Raw genomic sequence first — 14,764 nt, 5'->3', positions numbered from 1 at the left:
TTTGGTTCAGTTAAAGTGAACTTTATTGCATTTTGAATGCATATGGGAACACCAATGGAGACTGCTCCGAAAGTGGAAAGTGTACCCGTCACCTGACTTACACTTTCTAATCACTATTTCTCTTATTTTCATGGAGTGTTTTCCAAGTCCAAGGTAGCCATGGATACCGATTAACAACTGAATGGACTGTCCAGACACAGGTATCTTTATACTGTGGACACACATTGAACTCAATTTCTGTTCCCCTCATTGTGAGACCAATAGAACTAACTGGACCTCTGCTGAATTAGGTCAGTTACTTCAAAGGGATGGATTTTATACAATCACTTATCCAATGTGGCACATTTTTATTTAATTGCCATTAGTTTGTAGACATTAGTTTTCAGTTTGACATTAAATAGTTTCTTTTGCAATTAAAACAACAAAGTTGCTCATGATTGATGAGTAAAATCAATAAAAAAGGGTAAAATGTCTAAAGGGGTGAATACTTTTTATAGGCTCTGCAAGTGCAAAGACAATCACTCAACACTGAAATCAGCACATCACTCATTTTAAGACCAATGAGCCAGAGAGAAGTCGACAGTAGGAGGATTGATGACCAGAGCGTTGGGCAGAAAAACAGACCAGCCTGCACCAGCATGGAGGAAGGAGACCAGGCCCTGGAGCTATGGCTCTCTTTGAAGCTGTGTGCTGCAGTATTAAGGTTTTGAATTTGATAATATTTGAAAGAGAGCAGCAGAGGCAGAACATGAGGTAAGTAGGAGCTGGAAGTTAACAGATCAGAATTCAAAGCTGAAATTACAGATTTTAAGGGTGAAATTATGTCACTCGTGTGGCCTCCATCTTTCTTTCTAATCAACCTTTGTGAATGATTGGCTTTCTGAATGAATATTCGATTCATCAAAATACTCCAAAATGAACCACAAACTTTTATGCTTGAAAATTGCATTGTGCAAAATGTACTCAAAGCTCAAGGCTTAGAAATGATTTGTCTATGGTTTCCTCCTTGAACAGTATTTTCATCCTCTTTCATGTGGAACCACACTCCTCTGGTGTGGAAAATTGAAATCTTTAACAGCAGAAAATCACTGTCTCTGCCATCCTTTACTCCCCATCTTCATTTCCCGCTCTAATATATTATCATAATTTGACAGTGTGGAATAAAGAGCATAAACACCATGTCCATATTTGTAGATTTCGCAGTGAAGGACGGCAGCAAAGCTGACTTCTAACTACTGGTGGAACACCAAACATCACCAGTTACTGGACTAAATTACTGGACAACGAAGATGAGGGAATAGATATTGAATCTGTTCTTCACACATAAAAATACTTATGAGGGTAAAATATGAACTAAAACCAAACAGGAAAACTAGAATCTCTAGAGTATTAACTTCAAGTGTTGGAGAGAAAAAAAACCTTACTGTTTGGGAAATTGCAAACATTACTTAAACATTAATTAAAAATGTAAAAAAATGATAATGCAGCATTGAAAAGCTGAAACAATAAGCATTGTGCTACTTGACATGCAATTGGCTGGTGTTTTGATTGGCATTCATGGCACTGATTGGCTGTAACCTCCAAGAGTGGGAGAGTATAGATGGAGAACAGTCGGAAAGAGCAGGAGCTTCTTAAAGAGACACAGACCCAATTTCAAGATATTGCAAAGTCAAATATTGTGTCAGTCGTGTTTGATACATACAACATTTTTACAACAACCGAATAAAACGGTTACTTGAGCATACTATAAAATATAAAATGTGCCTGGAAAATACTTAATACTTTCTTTAAATTTAAAAAAAAAACACACACACAAAAAAAATACTCCATATATGATTTGGCAGATTACTTTCCTTAAAGTTAGTACTTATCAATATTAAAGAATTATTGACTGAAAACAGGGGTCCCCAAAGTGGGTCCTCAAAGGCCGGCATCCTGCATGTTTTAGTTCTCTCCCTGATTTAAGGCACCTGGATCAAATGATGGCTCATTCGAACATTGACCTGTTGAGAAGGTTGTTACTACCACCAAGGAGAGAACGAAAACATGCTGGATGCTGGCCCTCAAGGACCCACTTTGGGTCCTTATTCAACAATAAGTCAAAACATTGTTGAACAGGAAGTAACATTTGCTTAATTTTAAGTAAATGTTAACATTTAGTTAAATAAATATAAAGCTTAACATTTACTTGTAGATTAGCTTGGTCTTATTTCAAGTGTACTATGAAACATAGATAAAAAAGTAGATCAAAAATACTTGGTATTTGTGTATTTGTGTTTTTGCAGAGCGTCACTGGACAAAAGGAAGCAGCATCATAATTAATCTTTATTATAGACTTGATCAAAAAGAGAAAAAATTCTTGGATATTTTGTGAGATAATACACTGGATCAGTATGGCAAGCGCAGCTTTAAGGTATAATTGGCATGAAGCACACCAATCAGTTTATTTGATACACAAAAAAAAACAAATGTTTTTTCCCCAATCAGGACTGCAGCTGCTAGAAAAATAAGCAAAAAGCCTGCCCTTTCATTTCAGCTCTGAAAAAAAAATTAAATGCCATTTCTCCTTTTTGTAGTGTCTGACTTTTTGTCTTTCAGCTCCAAAGAGCTCTTAAATAATCTAAAATTACTAATCAACAGCTACTCGTATTGGGCGCTTGTTCAGTGATGCAATTGTTTCGTTTTCCATCACCTGAGAAATCTTCTGAGCTCAGTTTGAGCAAAACTGATCAATAGGAACATGGTTAGCGACGCCAGATGTGGGTTTCTGTGATCGTGTTGGATCAATGACCCTGCGGCGCAGACAGCTTAATTACAGCAGTTTGGTAGCAAAGATCATAAGGCGGTGACAGTTTGAAGCAAATCCTGGAGACAAATGATTAAATTCTTGTTGCCGCTAGACGGGTAAAACTTATTTTCTTGATACACGAGGAGAAGCAACTAAATATCTCTCGAAGCTTCTTTTTCCTGCGAAAGATTTTTGTGCTTTTACAAACTCCCTAAAATTTAATATGCATACAAAAGACATGCCACCATCCTTGGTAAAGTCCAGCAGACAGGATCAGGGTTACAGCAGAAATCTTGGGAGAGAAAAAGACAAACAGTGGTCAGTGAATGTGGCATGCGCAGAACGATCCATACTAACGAGATGCAGACCGAGCTCTGACCTTTGATGTTGGTCACCTGAACAAGTTTTGCCACTAAATGAGAAGCCATCTCCCTCTTCTTTCACAGAATAATTACATCCTGGTCAGTGAAGTGTGCCCGGCAACCATTACATACGCAAGAGACGTCAACCAGTTATTTGGGAACATGCAGAGAAAATGCTTTTTCTGTCCAATCATCTCAAATGAATACTTTGAGCTTCTTTCAAAATGAACCTTTGTAAGGCGTCTCATCACTTTAAAACCAAATAATCCAAGTAACTTTTAACAAATATGTTGAAAAAAACAAAACCTGTTTTTATAAAACTGGGGGCTACAACTAATTATTATGTTAGTAATCAATTATTGATGATTAATTGAATTTTTAAAAAGGACACATTCAGCAGATTTTTCATTTAACCACTCAAATATTTTTACATTATATAATACATCAAAATATAAACAATGTTTCAATCTGTTTTTTAAAACAAGCACTTTATTGTGTAAAATGCAACAACACAGCTTTTTCTTTTTGTACGCTTAATCATTTGGCTAATTTTTGATAATTTTTTGGATTAGCCAAAAGAGTTAACACAGATGACGGTGGAGTCTGTTAGATAAAATCTTGTTCAGACATTTTTTACAAAAAGATTTTTGAAGCTCTTTCTTTCCAGACGAAACCAATCAGATCCAGATGGATCCAATGTTATCCATCTTGTGTCATTACGTGTTTCTTAAATGTGCTATAAATAGATCTTATAGAATGACTAAACTTCAGAGAGCAGATTGCCATGCGACATTTAGCTCCATACCTGCATGAATTTGTGAGCTATTCTGTCAAAGCAGTTGGATAATGTCTTCTGTGGCTCTGTCTGGAGAATTTGTCACCTGAAAATGTCAGCATTTTAAAAAGATCCCATTTATCTCATCACTCCAGCTGGGGAATATCGCTCATGGTCAGCCATTTGATACAACGGAGTAAGCCGTCAGGCCATAGCTGTTCAGAGCACATGTTAATATTTCTTTATTTGCCTGGTTTCATTTGGTTCATGAAAATCTTCGACAAAACTTGCAACAGCAGTTCGATATTTATTATATCTATTTGGGCAGAGGAAACAAACAGCAGCATTAATGAGGTTAAGTGTCAATAACGGCCAGAAGCAGGAAATTAAATGAGTTTTCTGTCACAATTCAGAGCTGCAGAAATATTTATCAGTGAGTTTACATTGAGGCTACGGATCACACCGTTTACCAGCAAAGCTCAGTGGGATCATTCAGCACATTTTGATTTGCATTCAGAATTGATTATTCTATTCCTTATTCTGACGATGAATTGATTATTCATCTGAAAAAACTGGAATATTCTGCAGATTTTCATTTAACCACATAAGCCTTTTATACAATATTATAAATACAGTAAAAGATGCAAGGAAGTAATTGAACTCTTTTTAAATATCAAACAATTCTCAATGCTAAAACTTAGAATTCTGCTAGTGTACTTGATTATTTGTAGCAAAGGATACATCTGCAGCTATCCATCCATCCACTTTCCGGTCACCCTTCTCCCTAACAGGGTTGGGAGGTTCTGGTGCCTATCTCCAGCTGCGTTCCGGGCGAGAGGCAGGGTTCACCCTGGACAGGTCGCCAGTCTGTTGCAGGGCAACACAGAGACAAACAACCATGCACACACACACTCACACCTAGGGAGAATTAAGGCCAATTAACCTGACAGTCATGTTTTTTGGACTGTGGGAGGAAGCCGCAGAACCCGGAGAGAACCTACACACGCACAGGGAGAACATGCAAACTCCACGCAGAAATCGAACCAAGGACCTTCTTGCTGCAAGGCAACAGCGCTACCCACTGCGCCACTGTACAGCCCCTGCATCTGCAGCTAAAAAATACTTTTAACAAACTCAGCAGGATGAGTTTCAGCTCATCCTGCTGAAACTCAATGAACTAAATAAACTGAATAGCAAAAACTGCTAAGGAGGACTGTTTTTTTTCTACAGAATCTGAATCATTGAGCTGCTGGATGGAGAGCTGGTGGCTGTGGATGCTGACAGGATTTCATAGTCATGTGAAGAAACCAGTTTGAGGTGATCTGAGGTTTATAGCTGGGTCCATTACAGTCCTGGAAGGAGCTGTTACAGGATGGGAACACTGTGATCCTAAATGGAGGAACATGGTCTGTAATGGAGGAACTACTGTAAATAACAGTCCCCCGTTGTACAGTTTGACGATCGCCACTGGGTGTCGGTCAGAACACAACACTCAAAATCATGCTATTCGTCGCCTTTATTGGAAAATAGTGAAAATTACAATCATGGTTCTATTCAGGCAGAGGTGACGAGTAAACCCTTAAAGCTAAAGTGTCTTACACTCATTAACCTAATATTAAGCAAAATGAATTTACTAAATGATTATATTCAAATAAACAAGGGATTTAAAAGTACACAGACCTATCAACATTACACACCATGAGCTGCTGGTGCTGAACAAGACAAAGTTTTGTTGATGATTTACCATCTAGAAAACACCCACTGCATTGTTGTTGGTTCTGCAGAGAGCCCTATTCCTGCTTCTCAAAGATGTAGGGCTGTATAATTGTGCATCTGCTTGCAGCCATTTTCACATGCGAATGTAAACATTGATTTGAGGGGCGTGGCCAGCAGCAGATTACTTGGCTTTAAAGTGACAAAAGACCCTAAAAAGGTTCATTCCGAGGGGAGCTCTAAGTAATCTGATCTGACCAGACTAAAGTATCATCATCCAAGTATGAATTTGTGCAAGAAATGTAATGAACATGTTTTATAAACCAACATTACACATCATGTGGAATGATCTTCTGTTGCGTGTTTGATGATGGTACCAGAGATACAACTTAGAGACCAACTTACATTGTTCTCACTCAATAACTGGTTTGAGGCAGCCATAGCATAATCCACAATGTTTGATAAAGTCTTTATCACATGGTCAGCAACAACTAAAGGGCACAAGATGAAGTGAACAATTTGATCAGACCAAATTCTAACCCCAACATCTGAATGTTGCTGCTGATCAAGTTTGATCGGATCAGGTGATGTTTTTTATTTTTTCATCCCCGTTCTGTTATCATCCATCTTTTGTTAATCATAGCCACAGCTTCCTGTCCTGGAAGGAGGAACATCCAGTGTGATCTTCTGCTGCTTCAAAGTTTGACATGTTGCGTGTTTGATGATGGTATTCTCCATACCTTCAGTGTAAGGAACTTTTATTGCACCAACATTACTCTTCTATAACCTCCAAGCAGTCGGCCCATTCTCTTCTGACAAAAGAATTCGTGACATGCTTCTGCTGCTTAATGGATACTTTAATTTTCTTGCCAGTCTCTATAAACCTGAGGGGTAGTTACACATAAAAAATCCCAGTAAATCAGGTCCATTTACTGCGAGCGTTGCTCGTTTTATTGACTGATTCACTATTTGTGTTCACACAAATAGTGAATCAGTTGAACGGAATTTCTTGTAAAGCAGCCAGTGAATGTTTCACCCAACATCTTTCCGTTTTGGTTGATTTTTACTCATTAAGGTTTTAAGTCACCAACTAACATAGCTGGAGTTCTGTTATAATAGGCAGCAGTCGAAACTCATCTTGTCACAAGTAGGAGCTTCTGATCCATCTCTATCGAAAAATAAATGAAAGCCTAGTGCCAGCATAATGTTGCTGGGTCACTTTGCGCTTTTAGTTGCCATTTTGTTTACTAAACTTTGTGCACTTAGTTTATTGATATTGCTTAATGTAAATGCATATTTTTATAAAAGTTGTGCCATCCAAGTCATGCTAAATCTATTCTGAAAGGGTTCAACGATCGGTCGGAACAACTGATTTTATTTGGAAAACATTATTTCAGATGTCAAACCAATAGAGTAAAAATATTGCAAGCTACTCGGTTTTTATAAATTTAAATAAAATATTGTCACACGGTTGTCGCCATGTTGTTTAAGCTGGAAGGATTAACATACGTAGATGACGTATGCTAGCCGCCTGTTCTGGTGTAGCTTGTTAATATGAATAAATTAGCATTTATTTATGTTTTCTCTTTCCTACAACAACATCCTGATTAACAACAAGCAGATGTTCTTCCATAATCAGTATGTACAGTCACCCCAACCATTTACACCGATGAGGTTACTAATTAAGCAAATGAATGCATTAATTAGGAAATGTTTCAGTGTTGTTCTCGTCTATCTCCAGACACAAGTGGAAGTCGTGGAAGCTGTCGCGATGGCAGCCGACTGGAGATGTGAAAGGAAGCTCCAGCTCCGACTGAAAACCTGTCACCGTCACGTTTCTCAGCATGCATTATATTCCAGAAATGTAAAAAAACAAAAAACAAAAGAAAAAACAAATGACATCATGACAAAAGCAAGTGGCCCCTTCTGCCTCCACAAACAGCAGGGAGCCTGGCACATTAAACATGGATCACATCCTTAAAGTAGGCCAATACGGCTTCACAGTTACTCTTCATTCTGATGTCTCTGCACTTCAATATGCTATCAAGCTTAGTGCTGAAGCTTCACGCCGCTTTGGTAATCCATGAAGCTCTTAGCATCATGTAGCATTAGAGAGGTAAACATTAACTCCGTATGTGGCATGGCTGCCTCCTTCATTACAGGATGGTCGGGTGTTGTAAACTGGAATCGATGTAATCTTTATTCAGAACAGTAACAAGTGTCGGATGAAACTGCTTTTAAATGTACCATGTTTGTACAGAAGACACAGCATGAAGGGGAGAGGATTTGGGCCAATTAGAAAAAATAAAGAAAAATCTGAGAAAAATGTCAGAATTCTGAGATTAAAGTTAGAATTCAGAAAAAAAAATCATAATTCTTAAAAAAAAAAAAAAAGCCTTAGAGATTTAAGTCATGCTTTTCAAATGTTTATTTTACATATAAAAGAAAAATAAATTCAAAGAGAAAAAGACTAGGTATGCCCCTGGTAGTACAAATAGATCCAATAAGTCCAATGATCATGCTGTTAATCTGTAGCATCTCTGAACAGCATGTATGTTCAGTACAACTCGAACCTCTGATTTCCAAAAGTAGCCATATTTGGCACAATCCCATATATAACACGTTTAACATTTCATACATGAATCTGCAGTTTCAGTGATCCAGAGATTCGGCTTGACTGATTCACATAGGTTTTAATTAGCCATTCAAGCATAAAAAAAAAAGCTTCATGCATGTTAGAATTAGCTTCACGCATGTTCTCCTGAACATACATTTTTCAGGTCCAGCTCAGTGGAGTGCTATTTGCAATGCAAACTACATTCATATTACTTCCTGTTACTTTTCTTTTCCGAACATAGACGATTATTCTTCCTCCTGAGCTGCAGCTGCTCCCTGGAAACAACAGGTGCTGCTGCCTGTGCCTCTCCATCACTCTAAAGTAGAAATGTAGGCCTATAAAAAGAACACTCAATGTCACACGCTGGCTGTTGGTCATATATTATCATAAAAAAAATTAGCTAATGATGTGTTTTTTCAACAACAAAATAGAAACATGGTCAGATTCCCACTGAAGTCTTTCCCAAATTTAGCAATTTCACAAAATCCAGGACAAAGCTGCCAAGTTGGCAGCAGTGAGAGGAAGCGAGGCGTGAAGTTTACTGCCGCGAGTAAAGGGGGATGTTTACATGTACGTCTGTCAGAATAACTCATTTTATTCTAATAACAGAATGCCAAATAATATTAACAACACTCCTGTCACTTCAAGGATAAACATGACAGTAACAGAGGCGGATAATAACACCGCTTTAATGAGCTGGAATTAGGATGAATTAGCTTTGCTACAGATTGAGTTTAATTCAATACTGAACCAGCAAGTTGCAGCCAGGCTAGTTTAAAAAACCAAGGCAAATAGCACCAATAAACCAGTGTAAACACACCCTCAAAGTACAGCTGCTCTATTAAATCAGATTCTCACGATTTAAATAGGACTTCTGACTAAAACAAAGCAGGCGGCTTGAAGGGCAAATGAATGAAGTCGAAAACCAAAGTCACAATGAATCAGAAGAAACAGATGATGCAGTATGAGAGCTCTACTAAGATAGAAAAATACAAGAATAAAGTCAGAAAATGATGACAATGAAGTCATAGAATTTCAAACAAAGTCAAAATAATATGAGAAAAAAGTTGCAACATTTTGAAAATAAAGTCAAACTACAACTGTATCCTCCTATTATTCACTTTATTCTCATACAGTGTAACATAATGAATGTTTTACAGGTGGCTGTGGCATTATAAACTACAGGATAGGAAAATCATTTATGCTTTCTGGACTAATCACCAGCATCAGTTTGTTTTGTCAAAATAAACAGATGAATAAATACATAGATGTTTGAGTTCTGTTGGGGTCTGCTCTGCAGAATGAATCTCAGCTGTGATGAGGGAGCAAACTCTGCATGCTGTGTCAAACCGTGATCTTTAGTATCAGTATGAGTTAATTTGGTCCTTAATGCATTCATAATGCCTACATTAAGTGCAGATAACAGTACTTGCTTGGCAGCTCAGTCTGAGGCGTTCTTTGTGCCGACAGTACAAAGGGTGCAATGCTGTAGTGAATCAGGCCTGAAAGTTCAAGGATGAACGTTTCATTTTACTTTAATGTTATACCTTTCTCTCCACCCGTCTCCATCACCATGGAAATAATATGAAGCGACTCTTTGGTTGGGTCTTTTTTGAAAATGGAAACAAAGGATTTCATCAGCAGATTCAATAGATGATCCACGTCTAAGGAGGATCCACATTATTATTCATCAATTTCAAAGAGGATTTCTTAAGATGCTTGGAAATAAAAATAAATGTATCTTTATGTCAGGAAAATGAGTTTCAGTTTGAATATCCCTGGCAGTCTTAATGCAGATGACATGAAGTCAGTCCCTCAGATTATGTCCGTAATTCGATTTAAGCGGTTTCTCAGCAACTTCGACCCTCATCCTCACCCATTTTAGCAAATGGCAGATGACAGACTATGTATTAATCTGTAAAAGTAAGTGACAAGCACATCTAAAAATACACCAATACGGTAAGAAGTTAACACCGATCAGCTGCATTAAAGAGCGAAACAAGACTCTTATCCTGTGCTTTCAAAGAGTCTCACTCATAGATAATGTATCCCTCCACAGCAAAGCAAGTCCAGCTCATCAGTTCTGGCCTGACTTTAATGTATAATCTCAGTTTCTTGATGCAAGCTGGAGTCCCTGAATCCAAACGCAGCTTCAAAGCAGCGAACAGCCTGGCCTCTTGAGATAGGTTTCTGTTTCACAACACAGGACAGCGTGTCGAACTCCCCACAGCAAGCCTGGAGAACATGCTTCACCGTGCCTGTTTAACCGTGCTAAATCATGTTCCACTCCTGGCCGTTTTCATATTCTGCTAATTAACCCGTTTCCCCTTTTCTATTTGCAGCCCACCGTACAATCGCAATCACATTAGGTTGCTTTCACCAACGCCAGATGCTGCCTGGCACCTATTGTCAGACTTCCAAGAGGAATTTATTTGAAAAAAATAAGAATTGTTATTTCGAATGCCTGAGGGAAGACTTCGCACACTTTTCCCTGCAGTAAAATTTAAGCATCTTCAAGCATTTTCAAGTTTTCAAACTTTTCCAGCACCAAACTTTGGAGATGAAAACAATAAAAATGAACTAAGAATAAGACAGTTTCAATTTTCTGTTATAATTTATCAAATAATCTCCCAGTTTCAACAACATTGTTTAACATATTAAATATAAACCAACCTTTGTTTCAGAAACGTTTTAGCCAAGTTTTCTGGTATTTGGCAAACAGAAATAATTTTGCCAATTCTAATTAACCTTAAACCATTAAAGTTTAGTCTGACTTCAGTTTAGATGATGAGACAAAAATGAAAATATCTGGTTTCAACTTTAAATTTAAACTTTTAATAAAATGTTAGATTGCATTCATTACAAAACTGTGCAGTTTGAATATCAGACACATTCGAGGTTACATTTCTTCTGATTCAAACTCATAGAAGAAAACAAAAACTAACATTTCAACCAGAAATCCGACTTCGAGTACCGTAAACGAGAGATGAGTGACAGCTGAGCAAATGAGAGCCATTCAATGCTTCACAGCAACGTAACTTAATGACTGAATAATCTTTCCAGTTGTGGAAGGAGCATTTCTCTGTTTGTAATTGAAAATAGAGGCTGGAACAAACATAACATGCAGGTAGCTGCCAATCAAGGCCTAATTGGATGTTTTATGCCAGCAGATTGAGGGATCCTGAGGGGAAGCAGCCATTAAAACTAAAGAACTTTATGGCTGAGAAAGCAAAAGCAACTTTAAAAGCAAGAGATGTAAATATCAGTGCAAAATGACTCACTGACACTTTAGCATTAATGCTGGCACAGATGCAGGAAGGATGTTCATACATGGAAAAGTTGGATGCAACACTTAGGAACGACAAAACAAATGAACCTTGCCACATTTTCAATTCCAATTATCTTGTTGAAATGATTGATGTTTTAAGATTTTATATATATAAGTGGGAAGGTCCTTTTTTTAACAATGTCCAAAAGGCACAATTTTCAATCATCCAACAATGTTCTGTGTACAAAATCAACATGCCACCCAATATTTATTTGAAATAAAGCCTCTGAGGATTACCAAAAAGTTCACATTTAATCATTGTGCGTCTTGTTGCAAACAGTAAATTTAAACAGCCGGGTTAAACCTCCTTCCTCTTGCTTCCATCACTAATCTGGGATAAGTCAAACAAACATTTGTATGATTTTGAGCTTTTTCATTCAACATTCAAAAGACTTGAATTAAAGAAAAAATGTAAGCAGATTTATCTCCCAGATTATGAGGTTTTAACCAGCCAAAAGTGTCATTGTGCAAGAATCTGACCTAAATACCCGATCGTCTTTACTGAGAAGGGAAAGGCTGTGAGTAATTTCAACTTTAGAGTTTTTACTTTTATTTGGCATGTGGCCGACAAAAATCCAGACGAATTTGCAAGAAGAGCATCAGCTCTGCCTGTAACAGACTGACAGAAGCAAAAGTCGAGACAGCCAAGGAATATTTAAATAATAACTGTCACCACTAAACACAGCTCAAAGCAAACCGAGGAGCTTGTTGTCATGGGGCGCCGAGCGGAGAGGGAGTTGTTCTGAAAAACTGTTCTCTTACATGATTTATGGTTTGCACATTTCTTCACAGACCAAAGGCTTTTCACTTGATAAATATAATTTTCTGTTGAGCTTATCGGTGGATTTACTGCACCACAGCAGAGGCAAAAGACTGAACCTCGAAGACAGCTCACAAATGTATCACCGAGCTTTAAGAATCTTCAGAATTACAGTACGAGTCAGTGTACAAACTGGGAATGTGGCTTTTCAATGACTGAGAATTTTAGAGCATTCAAAAGTGACCACATTTCACCAGAAAGTCAGAAGCCAACAGAAACCAGATACACGGTACTTGGATGACGAACAAGCTGCACGTTAAACTGTGTAGCCCATGGTGAAAGCAAAACTCATCTCCTGACCAATCTCGAAAAAAATTCAGCTAAATGGGCGGATCCAAGAGACGCTGAGGGGCGTGGCCAAGTGTGGGCATGAGCAGAGGGGTAAATGGGGCAGTGGTCAGGATGAAGAGAGCACTGGATACTTCTAAACTTTGTTGGCATGTTTAGCAACTTTACAGACACTTCTACTTTGGTCTGTCACAATAAAGTTTGCCAGATGATAAATAACTATAAAGTAATTGCAATAAACAATAATATCGTTGTGTAAGTCAAATAAATCAACAGATTTAGCAATCGGTGAATCATTAACTGGACCACAGTTACACAGACTCAAAAACATTTCAATTACAGAGCAGAAATAAAGCTAAAACTGCACAAAACCATACAGATTTTGCATTTAAGCAAAAAGAAAACTGTAAATATTATGTTCTACCCAGAATCAAGTGGAATCTCCCTGTTCAAAAAATTCTCTTATTAGGCACCTTTTGATATCCAGTTATTAATTGGTTAATCCAAGAATAAGGTAGAGATCAGTCATACATTGTATTATTGAGTCAAACAGAAAGGACTGAGTTTAGAAGTATTACAAGTATTTTCTTAGCTGCAGATGCTGATACTTAGATGTTCACTAGAGGAATGCACGTTATTCCATCTTAGGCAATAAAATATTTTCCTATTTAAAAAAAATATTATTTCTCTTCATCATTTAATGCAGTTCAAATATTTTGTGAAGAAACTTAAAGAAATCTCCAGAATGTGCTAATTGTGTTACCGGATTAATTGATTCATCGTCAGAATAACTAATAGATTAATCGATACCTAAAATAATCGTTCGCTGCAGCCTTAATTTGTTTCAATGTTTTTAGCTGCCATTATTGTTTGAGCCATTCAGAAGCCACACAGTGTCAGTATTTGATATCCTAGTGCTTTCTCCATAAATGGGAGGTATTAGTGATTTTAATAGACAAAAAAATAACACTTTTTAGAAAAAGAACGAAACAAATGTCACCCCACATTTATTTCATCCCGTCCCCCTGATTTGCAATTGTGTTTGGATTAACAGCGCATGCAGCTCAAGCAAATCATCGGTGAAGAAGAGTGTGGGAGAACACAAGAAGTAGCTTAAGTGGCTGAATGACTGAGAGGAGGGTTATAAATCTAGGACAGTCACTGACTGCAGGCTGAGGGGTGGGAGGGATACCGAGGTAGAGAGGATTTCAGAGAGAGAGGGAGGGGCATAAAAGCAGCGACAGAAAGCAGAGAAGCAGCTCAGCCACATTTCTCATTGTGAGGTGGGGGATTTGATTCATATTAATCATCTGAGGGGAGGGAGTGACTTTAGACTGCTGTCGCAAGATTAAGAGATGTATTTCAAGTACGTCTTAGATCCAGAAATGAGTTCCACTTCAGCCAGATACCATGTCGTCTTTTTACTGGAGACACAACAGTGAAGAGGCTGCAACATGTGTCAAACTGAAGGCCCGAGGGCCAAATCCGGCCCGCTAAAGCTTTTAACGTGGCCCTCTGATCTCCAAATGGATGATTAAATAGAAGCTTCAAGATGATAGTCGTTTGCTTAAATATTATCTCATCAATCAAATCAAATAATTTTTTATCTTCACACTGCCAGATTTCATCAATCAGTCCCTACTCTGTTTTGCTAATTTTTTTGTGCTAAAGCATAACAGCGAGTTTATTTCAGATTTTCATCAAAAATAGTCGAAGTGTCAATATTGGCACTTATCGTCGCAGATGCTTAATAAAATCTGCCCCTTATTGTCTCAAACCCTCCACTCAGGAGAGACAGTGTCCACTCCCCACACTGAATTTGAAACTATCGTGTAGTTAGCTGAACTGTCACTATTACAAATTTTGCTGGAGGAAAAGTTATTGCGATATCATTGTCATTTTGAGGCCATTTTCATGTAATTTGATAATAGCATAATAATGCAAGTACATCCCCTCAATAATCAATAACTCTAAACAACATTCAACACTGGAGCTAGACGTCTTCAATAGCCAAAACAGAGCTGCTACTAAATTATTTTAATAATCAATTTTTATATTGATACTTAGATATTT

The 14,764-nt window shown here is 37.7% G+C and overlaps 1 protein-coding gene across 1 annotated transcript in view; it reads right to left on the bottom strand.

The window, feature by feature from the left end:
* Positions 1-14,764, bottom strand: part of tmem132e (transmembrane protein 132E) — a 422,525-nt gene that overhangs the window by 373,869 nt on the left and 33,892 nt on the right. The window lies entirely within an intron of this gene.

The sequence above is a fragment of the Poeciliopsis prolifica genome, unplaced genomic scaffold (genome assembly GCF_027474105.1).
Source record: "Poeciliopsis prolifica strain line A6 unplaced genomic scaffold, Auburn_PproV2 SCAFFOLD024, whole genome shotgun sequence".
Taxonomy (NCBI): Eukaryota; Metazoa; Chordata; class Actinopteri; order Cyprinodontiformes; family Poeciliidae; genus Poeciliopsis; species Poeciliopsis prolifica.
Note: the sequence above shows the minus strand (reverse complement) of the source record. Positions and strands in the feature narration are given on the sequence as shown.